Raw genomic sequence first — 15,370 nt, forward strand, 5'->3', positions numbered from 1 at the left:
CCTTTCCTGTTAAATGTTAACCATAAGGGAGTTCAATTTGTGACACCTTTTTCCAAGTTTACGATGACAATGTACTATGATTTCTGAAGGATTCTTTTCGAGGATTTCAGTACATACATGTCCCCCCCATATTGGTTGCTTGATGCATATGGTTACAATCCATAAGCATTTCTCCTTTGGATTCATCTATACTAGTTTTCTTAGGGAACTTTTCATCCACTCCAACCTCTTGTGAAGAAGGCTACATTTTTCTAGAATTTGTAATCAAATGCCCATGTTAATCATGTCAGATAGAAGATGGCATGTTAATGCATTTTACAAATCCTGCAAACCAAATAGGCCTGTAGTAGTGTTCAAAATTGCATGTAGGCACTAACACGTTTTCTTCTTTTGCGGATAAGATTAAGCCCAGTGGTGGATAATGTGATACAATATAACAATCACGTCGAATGCCTAGATCAACATCTCTCAGAAATTACTTTGAACTCCTACCGAGGGACATTAACAGAGATTATATTTGCCAGGTTATTTGTTTTGAGAGCAAAGGTGCTGAAGGTAATGAGGTTTGCCCTACATTTATTTCGCAAAAATGAATGGTTTGTTGATCAGCGCCAGCGCCTGCGGAAGAATGGAGTAGGCTCCAAAAATGCAAAATTTCATTTTGGAACTTCAGATGACAGAGTAATCAGAAGTCATCGTGTCAACCCCATACATGACTTCTGAGTGGCTGACCCCTTTGCAAAAATTATGAGGTTTCGAAACCAGACTTAGAAGTGGTAATATTAGTTTGAATCTCTCTAATATCCATGTTCAGCGGATCAGCGCGAGCGTTTGCAGCTGATGAGCTGAATTTCATTTCTAATATCAGTTTGAACCTTTTGATCTTCAAATTTGAGCCATATAACTCTGGAATTTGAACCTTGTAATAATTCGAGCTATTGTGGTACAATCGTTGAAATGGCATCGTATGAGATTCGTATATTGGTAGCACTATTTTGACCTTAATATGCAATGGTCTTAGATTTTATTAACCATTCTCGAATTTGTTTACCTTGTTGGTCTCACAACACACGATCTGCATAGCTAACTCGACTGCGATCTTTGACATTATTGCACACAGTTGGTTTCTTCAACCGTGTGCCCTGTAGAGCGCACAATTAATTATCGCACTCGAGTGTCCATCATCACCCTTTTGTGTAACTTTGACCTCATCACCCATGGGTAAAATTAGCTCCTCTTTGAGCCCACAGGTAAAATCTTCTAGCCGAGGCATGGCCAAACTAGCCGGGCGGGAAGCTAGCGCGGTAAACTGCGCGGTAGCGTGGGAACAGGCTCATCGACGATACATTTCGCGCCTCTTTGAGCCCACGCGTGGTCAAATGAAATGCGTGCGGTGCGGTGTTGTCAAGCGTGCACTAGAATCCTTCGCTATGAACGCTGTGACAAGATGTGACGATTACAAGCTGGCCGCCCGCCATTTATTACAACGGCCATTTATCCCTTGTGTCTCTTCAACCTTTCGATCGCACCCCACCATTGCACGAAGCACACCCACCATGAGAAATTCTTAGAGGGTATCCCGCGCGGCTCCAATGGTGCTCTGAGCGGCTGCCGACGACGAGTAGCAGTTCACTATGCATGCCGTGGTGGACACCCACACAAGGTTCACGGACCTCTCAGTGGTGTATACCAACGACCCGGTCTGGGTGGAGCACTCCATCCACATCATGGAGCTATTGCTTGCCGAGGAGAAGTACAAGGTGGTCGGGTTCGACCTCAAGTACACCCGTGCTCATGCCGGATCTTGTCCCAAGGTCACCGTCGCCCAGATGTGCGTGCGCCACCACGTCCTCGTCTATCACTACTGCCTGGCCACAAGGCCTTGCGAGCGTTTCGCCAGGTTTGTCAATAGCCCCCACTACATGTTTGCTATGGTGGACATCACCAACGATGTAAAGGCACTCGAGAATTCGGGCATCGCCTGCCAGAATCTTGTCGACATCCAGGGCCAATACAAGATCTGGGGGGAGCAAGGAGCATGAGAAGGATTTACTGGTTCACCTCGCCGAGTCCATCATCGACCCCTACTACAGAGACATGAAGGATTCCCGCAACAAGGACAAGCGTGCCTGGCACTCGACCTGGATGGAGATACTCGACAAAGCTCACGTCGTGTACACGGCCAAGGAGGCGTACACGAGCTACGACATGTACATGAGGATTGTTGACATGAGGAAGTGCCTCCTTCTCCAAAACGGCTAAGGATCCAGCCAGAAGCAGAGCAATGGCAAGCGTCGTCGCAACAATAAGTAGATGATTAGATCCTCGTTTCTCCTAGTTTAGTATGCATGTAATTGCTTACTTTAGTGTGTAGAAATGTTATGTGTGTAGTCACTTGTGTAATTGTATGCTTAATTTGGTTATGCAATGCTGTCTTTTTAAGTGTATATGTTGATGCTCTGTAGACAGAGCGTAGATGTTGTGCGGAAAAAGAAAATCACATCGCACACAGACTAAACAATGGAACCCGTCGGTGATGTTTTAATTAATCACTCACAATTGTATACCAGCAATCGTTTGCTCACAACACACACGACTTGTTAACATGAATCGTCCGTGTTGTTATAGGTCTTCCCACACGTTTCCGATTACAGACCTGTTTGCCGCGTATCACACACATCTTGTTATATTGAACCGTTTCTGTTCTCTTGGCCTAAAGCAAACAGTTCATCCGAGTGAACCGCATGCCATATATCGCACACACCTTGATCTGGCCGACCGTTTCTTTTGTGTTGCCTAATCACAAACAGTTCATCCGAGTGAACTGTATGTTATATATCGCACACACCTTCATCTGGCTACCCATTTCTTTTGTTCTTCCTCATCGCAAATAGTTAATTGAACTGAACCGTATGCCCTGCATCGCACACACAACTAAAATCTGAACCGTGTTTGATGCATATGCCATCGCAAATGTTTTGCACCTTTTTTGACGGGTTTTTTACACCACCGTTTGCGATTATTGCATCGCACACAGTTTCGTCGAAGGGTCTCTGATCGTAGTGTCGCGTTAGCAACAGCCTGCAGTAGTGGGAGTTGGACAACACAAGTGCAATACGGCAACACCTTCATCTTGAGTATATTCGGAGTCGGAGTGATAGCTTCTCTCAGAGTAGATGTCGGAGTCGGAACCGGATACCCATTCACCAACATGAGCTTCATGTCTTCGTCTTGTGTAGCGTTTTGATGACTTGTCCTTTCTTTCCGAATCCTTGCTTCTATGAGAGGGTCTTCGTTCATAACGATCATCTCTACTCCTTCTCTCTCTTGGATGTGATTCCTCTCTTTTACTTCTCCTTTTTGGTGAGTCTTCTCTTCTCTTGTAGGGAGTCGTACACTCACTAGAGTAGTGTCCGGGTCTTCCACAATTGTAGCAATTGCGATCATGACTAGAAAATCTTTTGTCATTGTAGGACCTTGACTTGAAACTTCTCTCTTTGCTTCTACTCTTGTAGAACTTGTTGAAGTTCTTCACCATTAAGCTCAATTCTTCATTGAAGGCTTGTTTCTCACTTGATGTTGTAGGAGCATCACATGGTGCTTTGTAGGCACCACTAGACTTGTTGTGAAGCTCTTATTTATCCTTGAGTGACATCTCATGAGCAACAATTCTACCAATGACTTCCGTTGCTTGAGATCTTTGTAATTGGGCATCATTTGGATCAAAGTGCACACGGTATCATATTTTCCATCCAAGGCTCTTAGGATCTTCTTGATGATGAATCTGTTGGTCATCTCTTCACTTCCTAAGCCGTCAATCTCATTTATGATGAGAGCAAGCCTAGAATACATTTCAGCGACTCCTTCACTATCCTTCATTTTGAACTTGTCAAGTTGACTTTGAAGCACATCCATTTGGGATTCCTTGACGAACTCGGTACCTTCGTGCATATCAACCAAAGTATCCCAAATTTCCTTTGCATTCTCAAGGCGGCTGATTTTGTTGAATTCTTCGGGGCACAATCCATTGTAGAGGATATAGCAAGCTTGAGCATTGTATTGCAACATCTTAAATTCTTCTGTGGTTGCTTCACGAGTCGGTTCTCTTCCATCTTTGAAGAATTCACCTTGCACACCAATACACACAATAGTCCAAACGACGGGGTTATGTTGAAGAATATGCATTTTCATCTTATGCTTCCAACTAGCAAAATTAGTACCATCAAAATAAGGACCTCTACGGTGGTAATTTCCCTCGCTAGACGCCATACTCTCCTAGGTTGTGAAACAAAGGCTATGATCACCAAAGCAATGGAAATCAAGGCAAATGGAGACTAAAGCTCTGATACCACTTGTAGGATCAAAAGTAGGTCTAGAGGGGGGGGGGTGATTAGACTACTTGACCAAATAAAAATATAGCCTTTTCCCAATTTTCCGTCTTGGCAGATTTTAGCAACTTAGCACAAGTCAAGCAATCAACCTACACATGCAATTCTAAGAGTGTAGCAGCGAAAGTAAAACATTGCATATGAAGGTAAAGGGAAGGGTTTGGAGAAGGAAAACGCAATGTAGACACGGAGATTTTTGGCGTGGTTCCGATAGGTGGTGCTATCGTACATCCACGTTGATGGAGACTTCAACCCACGAAGGGTAACGGTTGCGCGAGTCCACGGAGGGCTCCACCCACGAAGGGTCCACGAAGAAGCAACCTTGTCTATCCCACCATGGCCATCGCCCACGAAGGACTTGCCTCACTTGGGTAGATCTTCACGAAGTAGGCGATCTCCTTGCCCTTACAAACTCCTTGGTTCAACTCCAAAATCTTGTTGGAGGCTCCCAAGTGACACCTAACCAATCTATGAGACACCACTCTCCAAAAGGTAATAGATGATGTGATGATGATGAACTCCTTGCTCTTGTGCTTCAAATGATAGTCTCCCCAATAGTCAACTCTCTCTCACGGATTTGGCTATGGTGGAAAGATGATTTGAGTGGAAAGCAACTTGGGGAAGGCAAGAGATCAAGATTCTTGCGGTTGGATTGGAATGTCTTGGTCTCAACACATGAGTAGGTGGTTCTCTCTCAGAAAATGAGTAGTGGAAGTGTAGGCACGTTCTCATGGCTCTCTCTGGAATAGAGAAGGGGGTGGAGGGGTGTCGGTGTCAAAATCGGCGGATCTCGGGTAGGGGGTCCCGAACTATGCGTCTAGGATCGATGGTAACAGGAGACGGGGGACACGATGTTTACCCAGGTTCGGGCCCTCTCTATGGAGGTAATACCCTACTTCCTGCTTGATTGATCTTGATGAATATGAGTATTACAAGAGTTGATCTACCACGAGATCATAATGGCTAAACCCTGGAAGTCTAGCCTATATGACTGTGGTAATGTGTGTGTCCTTTCCGGACTAACCCCTCCGGTTTATATAGACACCAGGGGGATCTAGGGTTTACATGGAGTTGGTTACATAAGAAGGAATCTTCAAAATCGATCGCCAAGCTTGCCTTCCACGCCAAGTAGAGTCCAATCCGGACACGGGTACAGTCTTCGGCCTTCATGTCTTCACAGCCCATCAGTCCGACCCATGGATAACAGGCCGGACGCCCGAGGACCCCTTAGTCCAGGACTCCCTCAGTAGCCCCTGAACCTGGCTTCAATGATGAGGAGTCCGGCGCGCAGATTGTCTTCGGCATTGCAAGGCGGGTTCCCCTTTTTCCGAACTCCCATATGATCTTCAGATGTGATGATTGTATCCGGACTTGTATACACAACTGCAGAGGATATAATACCTTACGAGTTCAATCCCCTGACAACCTTTCGGTAATATGACATCATGCCTGCTTCGGCCATTGTCTGTGAACCGCTTTAGCTGGCCCGTCGCCCCACGTGCCAAGACGCAATTTTATTGACATGTCTTATCCAAACAGAGATCGTGGCTCCCTTTTTTAAGGGATTCCTGTCAACCCGGACATGGGTAACCCAACCGTCGCTTGGGTACAACTCCTTGGAAATAAGCAAGTTTTCGAGGCCTGAAAGGAGACGCTTGATATTCGCGGCCTTTATATACATGGGTACAGACCCGTCTTTTTCTTCCACGCTTGCTTCTTCCCCAGACCCTGCTATCCTGAGTTTCACCACCCGAGTTTCGGTTGCCACAAGCCCCAATTATGCCCGGATCCAGCCATCAAGGCCAGTGGGTGGCTTCGTCCGTCACGGAGGAAGATATTGCAAAGCTTCGGGCGGTGAGGTATTTGACCGCGGAAATCCATCATCAGGTTCCTGTTGTGGGGCAGGTTATCCCCACCCCCAGATCCGGCGAGAGGGTCGTGTTCGTGTCCCACTTCCTTCGCGGGTTAGGGTTTGCACTTAACCCCTTCGTCCGGGGGCTCATGTTCTATTACGGGCTAGATTTTCACGATCTTGCCCCGAACTCTATTCTTCTTATCTCGGCGTTTATTGTCACGTGCAAAGCCTTCCTCCGGACTCCCCTGCACTTCGGCTTGTGGCTCAAGACCTTCGATGTGAAGCCACAAGTGATAGAAGGGGAGCAGGCTGAGTGCGGTGGCGCTTCAATGGGGAAGCTCGCCAGTGCCGTTTGGTTGAAAGGATCCTTCGCCAAATCCTCCGATCTGTGGCAGCAGGGGTGGTTCTATATTACCGAGCCCCATGGCTCCAAGTGGGCAACGTCGTCCGCATTCCGATCCAGCGCTCCAATTCAGCTTGCGTCATGGGTTTACAAGGGGCTGGATTCGGGATCAACGAGTGATGTGCGAACTCTGCGGAGTCGCATCCGAAGCCTTATTGAGAAGGACATCGACATAGCCAACGTTGTTCAAGTAATGCTAGTTCGTCGGACCCTACCGTGCCAGCGACGGCCTCTTCGCCTATGGGAGTTCAATCCAGAAGGTCCGCGAACTCTTCAGCACTTCTTTGGCACTACACACGAAGGAATGTGGAGATTATTCTTCGGGAAACGAAGGCAATGGCCGGACACCACCGAAGATGTCGGCCTAGACTGTAACCATCCGGACACCCCAGAAAGTCCCTTTTTACCGAATACCTTATGGTCAAGTACCTAGTGGCTAGATACCAATAGTATCATCCTCTCTTTCAGAGCTGGATAAAGAAGGTGGAGCGGATTAGGTGTCCGGCTCCCCTTCCAGAAGACTCAGGTACTCCCGTGTTAACAAGGATGCTGGCCTCGGCGCCATACCAGGCACCAGCAGGGGAGGGTGAGAAGACCCAAGATGACCTTGATTCCGGAGGTAAGTCGGACACTGAATCCGGAGACACCGACCTTTCCTCGCCCGAAGACGGAGGGGGGATGGGACGCAGTATCCCTTCTCCAAGCAGGAGAAAGAGGACCGCCTCCGAAGATTGGGAGGGGCGGTCTTCCAAAAGGGGCAAGATGCCGCCGTCGAGCGGCTTGGGTTTGGAGAGCGACGCCGTTGAACAGCTCCAACAAGGGGACAAGCCCTTGGCCAAACCGTAAGAGAATCCGGAGTAATTTTGATAGGGTCCCGCTCCGTTGTTTTTACCGAAGATATACGTAACGCATTTATGCATTTTTAAAGGTTGGCACAGAATTTTTCTGGGCGATCCTCTTCTTCGGGGAGTCTCCTCCCAGAGATGATGGCGAGCGAGACGCCTCCTCGAACCTCCTCGCCCACTAAGGCGGATGACTCTGATGTGTCCTCGCGGAGGGTCCCTTTAGATCACGGGACAAAAGAGGCAGTACCCGAAGGTGGACCTCCGACCATCCGGGATTCCGGGGCCGGTGATAACGAAGGCCCCGGACTGTCTGGTTCACAACCGACAGTGATTTTGGAGGCGGGTGAACGGATTCCTTCAATGGATGACTGTGCCCCTGGAGCAGTGTCCGGAAACCCGAAGACTCCTATATATTGTGGGACATGTTGCGGAAAGCATCTGTCTCAGGGGAACATCGTACCTTGATGGGTACAGTGATTGAAAAGATTTCGTCCGCGAAGAGCGGATTAAATGAAGCCTTCATGAGCCTACTTAAAGGCTTCGAGATTTGTGACATAATGTTTTTCAGCTATGTTTCATTTGCAAAGATGCGCCTGTGTATAGGTAGTAGCCCCTGAGACTCAGGTTGTCTTCCATTAGGAAGCAAACAGAGGATCAAAAATGATCGTTTCGAGGACTAACCCGATGAGCTTGAACACAGGCTGCTTCCCCCTTGGCCACTTCCCGAACTATGGAAATTGCCGAGCTACAGCGGAAGCTTGACGTGGCAGGGGATGATCTTGCGTTAATAAATACGCGTCTTGACGAGTCGCAAGGTATGTATTCGGGGCAATCCTCATACATCGTTTGTAGTGCGAGCATGATGCTGAGATTTAGATGTTGGAATGTACATGGATGCAGATGGTGTTGCCGCCGTTGAAGTTCTTCGAGCGGAGCTGGCCCGGGCCAAGGAGCATGCCCGTCGTAGCATTGCTGCTGCCGAAAAGGCATCGGCTGAATTAAAGGCCGAACAAGCTGCACGGTGCCAAGGTGAGGAGAAGATATCCACGATGACATTCGAACTGGAGAATGCTACTGGCCGTTGCGAATTTCTTGGGAAGGAGAATAAAGCCTTAACGGCTGAACTGGACAAGGCCCGACAGGAGGCGAGAGAAGTGCGATCAGAATCCAGAGCAATCCATGAGGAGGTTCGGTAGGTGAAGGAGATTGTGGCTGGAAAGCCTTTTCTGCTGCAAACTAGGTTTGGTGACCCGGACTATGCACAGCTTAACCAAGTGTGGTGTTCTCCGGATGAGTATTTGGACTTGCCGAAGAGTTCTTCTGATGCGGCGCGGTATTACCAAGCGCGAGATGGATATGCAAGGGAGAAGCTTTTTTGGTCGCAGTTTGGCGCGTCAAAGCGTCCTCTGATGCTCAATGAACAGATGTCCCAATGGGCCGAACTTCATAGGATATCCGGCGCTGCCATGAAGGATGTCATAATCCGGTAGGGGGTCCCGAACTGTGCATCTAGGATCGATGGTAACAGGAGACGGGGGACACGATGTTTACCCAGGTTCGGGCCCTCTCTATGGAGGTAATACCCTACTTCCTGCTTGATTGATCTTGATGAATATGAGTATTACAAGAGTTGATCTACCACGAGATTGTAATGGCTAAACCCTAGAAGTCTAGCCTATATGACTATGGTAATGTGTGTGTCCTTTCCGGACTAACCCCTCCAGTTTATATAGACACCGGGGGGATCTAGGGTTTACATGGAGTCGGTCACATAAGAAGGAATCTTCATAATCGGTCGCCAAGCTTGCCTTCCACGCCAAGTAGAGTCCAATCCGGACACGGGTATAGTCTTCGGCCTTCATGTCTTCACAGCCCATCAGTCCGACCCATGGATAACAGGCCGGACGCCCGAGGACCCCTTAGTCCAGGACTCCCTCAAGGGGTATATTGATACGTCCATTTTGCATCATATTTACCTACTGTTATTTATAATGTTTTATGCATAATAATGCTTTTTGGAGTAATTCTAATGCCTTTTCTCTCATAATATGCAAGGTTCACACAAAGACGGAGAATTCCGGCAGCTGGAAATCTGGACCTCGAAAAGCTACGTGAGGCCACCTATTGTGCATAACTCCAAACAAGCTGAAACTTCACAAGGATTTTTTATGGAATAAATAAGAAATACTGGAGCAAATAACCACCGGAGGGGGGCCACCTGGTGAGTACAAGACACCAGGGCGCGCCTGGCCCCCCAGGCGCGCCCTGGTGGGATGTGCTCAGCCGGCCCACCTCCGGTGCCCATCTTCTGTTATATAAGTCATTTTGACCTAGAAAAAATGAGGGTAGGACTTTCGGGACGGAGCGCCGCCGTCTCGAGGCGGAAATTGAGCAGGAGCACTTTTGCCCTCCGGCGGAGCGATTCCACTTGGGGAACTTCCCTCCCGAAGGGGGAAATCATCGTCGTCATCATCACCAACAACTCTCCCATCTCGGGGAGGGCAATCTCCATCAACATCTTCAGCAGCACCATCTCCTCCCAAACCCTAGTTCATCTCTTGTGTTCAATCTTTGTACCGGAACTATAGATTGGTGCTTGGGTGACTAGTAGTGTTGATTACATCTTGTAGTTGATTACTATATGATATTTAATACCCCTCTAATCTTGAGCATGATTATCATTTATGAGTAGTTACTTTCATTCTTGAGGTCACGGGAGAATTCTCATTGCAAGTAATCATGTGAACTTGATATGTGTTCGATATTTTGATAGTATGTATGTTGTGATTCCCTTAGTGGTGTCATGTGAATGTCAACTGCATGACACTTCACCATATATGGGCCTAAGGGAATGCATTGTGGAGTAGTTATTAGATGATGGTTTGCGAGAGTTACAGAAGCTTAAATCCTAGTTTATGCGCTATTCCGTAAGGGACCGATTGGATCCAAAAGTTTAATGCTATGGTTAGAATCTATTATTAATACTTTTCTCGTAGTTGCGGATGCTTGCGAGGGGGTTAATCATAAGTAGGGGGTTTGTTCAAGTAAGAACAGCACCTAAGCAGCGGTCCACCCACATATCAAATTATCAAAGTAGTGAACACGAATCGAATCAACATGATGAAAGTGACTAGATGAAATTCCCGTGTACCCTCAAGAACGCTTTGCTTATTATAAGAGATCGTTTTGGCCTGTCCTTGCCTCAAAAGTATTGGGCTACCTTGCTGCACTTTTTTTACTATTATCGTTACTTGCTTGTTAGAAATTATCTTGCTATCAAACTACTCTGTTACTTACAATTTCAGCACTTGAAGAGCTTACCTTGCTGAAAACCACGTGTCATTTCCTTCTGCTCGTCGTTGGGTTCGACACTCTTACTTATCGAAATGTCTACTATTGATCCCATATATTTGTGGGTCATCAAGGCTCTTTTCTTGCACCGTTGCCGGGGAGTGAAGCGCTCTTGGTAAGGAAAAATTATTCCTATATGCTGAAATTTATTGTCACTTGTTACTATGGAAAGCAATCCTTTGAAGGGTTTGTTCGGGGTATCTTCACCTTCACCGAAACCACAATTAGTTACCCCTCAACCTACTACACCTACTGAAAATATTGAATATGTAATTCCTTCGGGTATGATAGAACGACTGCTAGCTAATCCTTATGCAGGAGATGGAACCGAACATCCTGATATGCAATTGATACACGTGGAAGAAATTTGTGGATTGTTTAAGCTTGCAGGTTTACCTGGAGATGAAGTTAAGAAGAAGGTTTCCCTTTATCTTTGAAGGGAAAATCATTGGCATGGTATAGGCTATGCAATGTTATTGGATCTTGGAATTGGAATAAATTGAAATTGGAGTTTCACCAAATTTTTTATCCTATGCATCTAGTTCATCGTGATCGGAATTACATATATAATTTTTGGCCTCGTGAAGGAGAAAATATTGCTCTAGCTTGGGGGAGGCTTAAGCCAATGTTATATTCATGCCCCAATATTGAGCTCTTAAGAGAAATTATTATCCAAAAAATTTATGCTCGGCTTTCTCATAATGATCGATCCATGCTTGATATTCTTGTGCTGGTTCTTTTATGAAGAAGACTATTGAATTCCGGTGGGATATTTTGGAAAGAATTAAACGCAACTCTAAAGATTGGGAACTCGACGAAGGTAAAGAGTCAGGTATTAAGCTTAAGTTTGATTGTGTTAAATCTTTTATGAATACCGATGCTTTTCAAAAGTTTAGCACTAAATATGGACTTGACTCTGAGATAGTAGCCTCATTTTGTGAATCATTTGCTACTCATGTTGATCTCCCTAAAGAGAAGTGGTTTAAATATCACCCACCTATTAAAGAAGAAATTAAAGAACCGGCACCAGCTAAGGATGAAACTATTATTTATAATGTTGATCCAGTTGTTCCTACTGCTTATATTGAAAAACCACCTTTCCCTGTTAGGATGAAGGGACATGCTAAAGTTTCAACTGTGGTCAACAAAAGTTATATTAGATCACCTAAACCTGATGATAAAATCAAAGTAGAACCTAGTATTGCTATGGTTAAGGATCTCCTAGAAGAAAATATAGATGGGCATGTTATTTACTTCTGTGATGAAGCTGCTAGAATTGCCAAACCCATTAAAAAGGATAAACATAGACCTATTGTTGGCATGCCCGTTGTCTTAGTTAAAATAGGAGATCACTGTTATCATGGTTTATGCGACCTAGGTGCTAGCGTGAGTGCTATTCCCTTTACTTTATATCAAGAAATTATGAATGACATGGCACCAGCGGAGATAGAAGACATATATATTACTATTAAACTTGCTAATAGAGACACCATTTCACCAATTGGGATTGTTAGAGATGTTGAAGTCTTGTGTGGGAAAATAAAATACCCTACTGATTTTCTTGTTCTTCGTTCCCCACAAGATGACTTTTGTCCCATTATCTTTGGTAGACCTTTCTCGAACACGGTTAATGCTAAAATAGATTGTGAGAAACAAACTGTCGGTGTTAGCTTTGGTGATGAGTCTCATGAGTTTAATTTTTCCAAGTTTAGTAGAAAAACTCATAAGAAAGAATTGCCTAGTAAGGATGAAATAATTGGTCTTGATTCTATTGCTGTGCCTCCTACTGATCCACTAGAACAATATTCGCTAGACCATGAAAATGATTTACATATGCATGAAAGAAATGAAATAGATAAGATTTTCTTTGAACAACATCCTCTGCTTAAACACAATTTGCCTATTGAAACTCTAGGAGGTCCTCCTCCACCTAAAGGTGATCCTGTGTTTGAATTAAAACAATTGCCAGACACTTTGAAATATGCTTATCTTGATGAGAAGAAGATATATCCTATTATTATTAGTGCTAACCTTTCAGAACATGAAGAAGAAAGATTATTGAAAGTTCTAAGGAAGCACCGAGCTGCTATTGGATATAGTCTTGAAAATTTAAAGGACATTAGTCCCACTCTATGTCAGCACAAGATTAATATGGAACCTGATGCTAAACCCGTTATTGATCACTAACATCGGTTAAATCCAAAGATGAAAGAAGTGGTAAGAACGGAAATATTAAAACTTCTGGAAGTAGGTATAATCTATCCTTTAGCTGATAGTAGATGGGTAAGTCCTATTCATTGTTCCCTAAGAAAGGAAGTATTACTATTGTTCCTAATGATAAGAATGAGCTTATTCCACAAAGAATTGTTACAGGCTATAGAATGGTAATTGATTTTAGAAAATTAAACAAAGCAACTAGAAAAGATCATTACCCTCTGCCTTTTATCGATAAATTTCTAGAACGATTATCTAAGCACACACATTTTTGCTTCCTTGATGGATATTCTGTTTTTTCACAAATACCTGTTTCTCAACCTGATCAAGAAAAGACCACTTTTACCTGTCCCTTTGGAACTTATGCTTATAGACGTATGCCTTTTGGTTTATGCAATGCACCTTCTACCTTTCAAAGATGCATGGCTGCTATATTCTCTGACTTCTGTGAAAAGATTGTTGAGGTTTTCATGGATGACTTTTCTATTTATGGGAAGTCTTTTGATGATTGTTTAAGCAATCTTGATCGAGTTTTGCAGAGATGCGAGCGAACAAATCTTGTCTTGAATTGGGAGAAGTGCCACCTTATGGTTAATGAGGGTATTGTTCTGGGCCATAAAATTTATGAAAGAGGTATTGAGGTTGACAAAGCTAAGGTTGATGCAATTGAGAAAATGCCATGTTCTAAAGATATCAAAGGTATTTGTAGTTTCCTAGGTCATGCTGGTTTCTATAGGAGATTTACGAAAGACTTCTCTAAAATTTCTAGGCCCCTTACAAATCTTTTGCAAAAGGATGTTCCTTTTTTTGATGATGATTGTTTAGAAGCCTTTGAAACACTCAAGAAAGCCTTAATTTCTACACCTATTGTTCAACCACCTGATTGGAACTTGCCCTTCGAAATTATGTGTGATGCTAGTGATTATGTTGTTGGTGCTGTTCTAGGACAAAGAGTTGATAAGAAACTGAATGTTATTCATTGTGCTAGTAAAACTCTAGACAGTGCACAAAGAAATTATGCTACTACTGAAAAAGAATTTCTAGCAGTGGTGTTTGCTTGTGATAAATTTAGATCTTACATTGTTGATTCAAAAGTAATTATTCACACCGACCATGCTGCTATTAAATATCTTATGGAAAAGAAAGATGCTAAGCCTAGGATTATTCGATGGGTTCTCTTGCTACAAGAATTTGCTTTGCATATCACTAATAGAAAAGGAGCAGAGAACCTCATAGTTGATAACTTGTCTAGGCTTGAAAATGTCCTTGATGACCCAATACCTATTGATGATAGTTTTCCTGATGTTTCTCATAACACCCCTTGGTATGCTAATTATATTGTTGCTAAATATTTACCACCTAGCTTTACATACCAAGAAAAGAAAAAAATTCTTCTATGATTTAAGACATTACTTTTGGGATGACCCACATCTTTATAAAGAAGGAGTAGATGGTATTATTAGATGTTGTGTACCTGAGCATGAACAGGGACAAATCCTACAGAAATGTCACTCCGAAGCTTACGGAGGACATCATGCGGGAGACAGAACTGCTCACAAGGTATTGTAGTTTGGGTTTTATTGGCCTACTCTTTTCAAGGATGCTCGTAAGTTCATCTTATCTTGTGATCAATGTGAAAGAATAGGTAATATCGATAAGCGTCAGGAAATGCCTATGAATTATTCACTTGCTGTTGAACCATTTGATGTTTGGGGTTTTCATTACATGGGACCTTTTTCTTCCTCTAATGGGTATACACATATTTTGGTTGTTGTTGATTATGTCACTAAGTGGGTAGAAGCTATTCCAACTAGGAGTGCTCATCACAACACCTCTATTAAAATGCTTAAGTAAGTTATTTTCCCAAGGTTTAGAGTCCCTAGATATTTAATGACTGATGGTGGTTCACATTTTATTCATGGTGCCTTCCGTAAAATGCTTGCCAAGTATGATGTTAACCATAGAATTGCATCACCCTATCATCCTCAGTCTAGTGGTCAAGTTGAACTTAGCAATAGAGAAATAAAATTAATTTTGCAAAAGACTGTCAATAGGTCCTGGAAGAATTGGTCTAAGAAATTAGATGATGCACTTTGGGCTTATAGAACAGCATATAAAAATCCTATTGGTATGTCTGCTTATAAAATGGTTTATGGAAAAGCTTGTCATTTGCCTCTTGAGTTAGAACACAAAGCTTATTGGGCTATCAAAGAACTCAACTATGATTTAAACTTGCTGGTGAAAATAGGTTATTTGATATTAGCTCATTAGATGAATGGAGAACCCAAGCTTATGAAAATGCCAAGTTATTTAA

The sequence above is a fragment of the Triticum aestivum genome, chromosome 5D (genome assembly GCF_018294505.1).
Source record: "Triticum aestivum cultivar Chinese Spring chromosome 5D, IWGSC CS RefSeq v2.1, whole genome shotgun sequence".
Lineage (NCBI taxonomy): Eukaryota > Viridiplantae > Streptophyta > Magnoliopsida > Poales > Poaceae > Triticum > Triticum aestivum.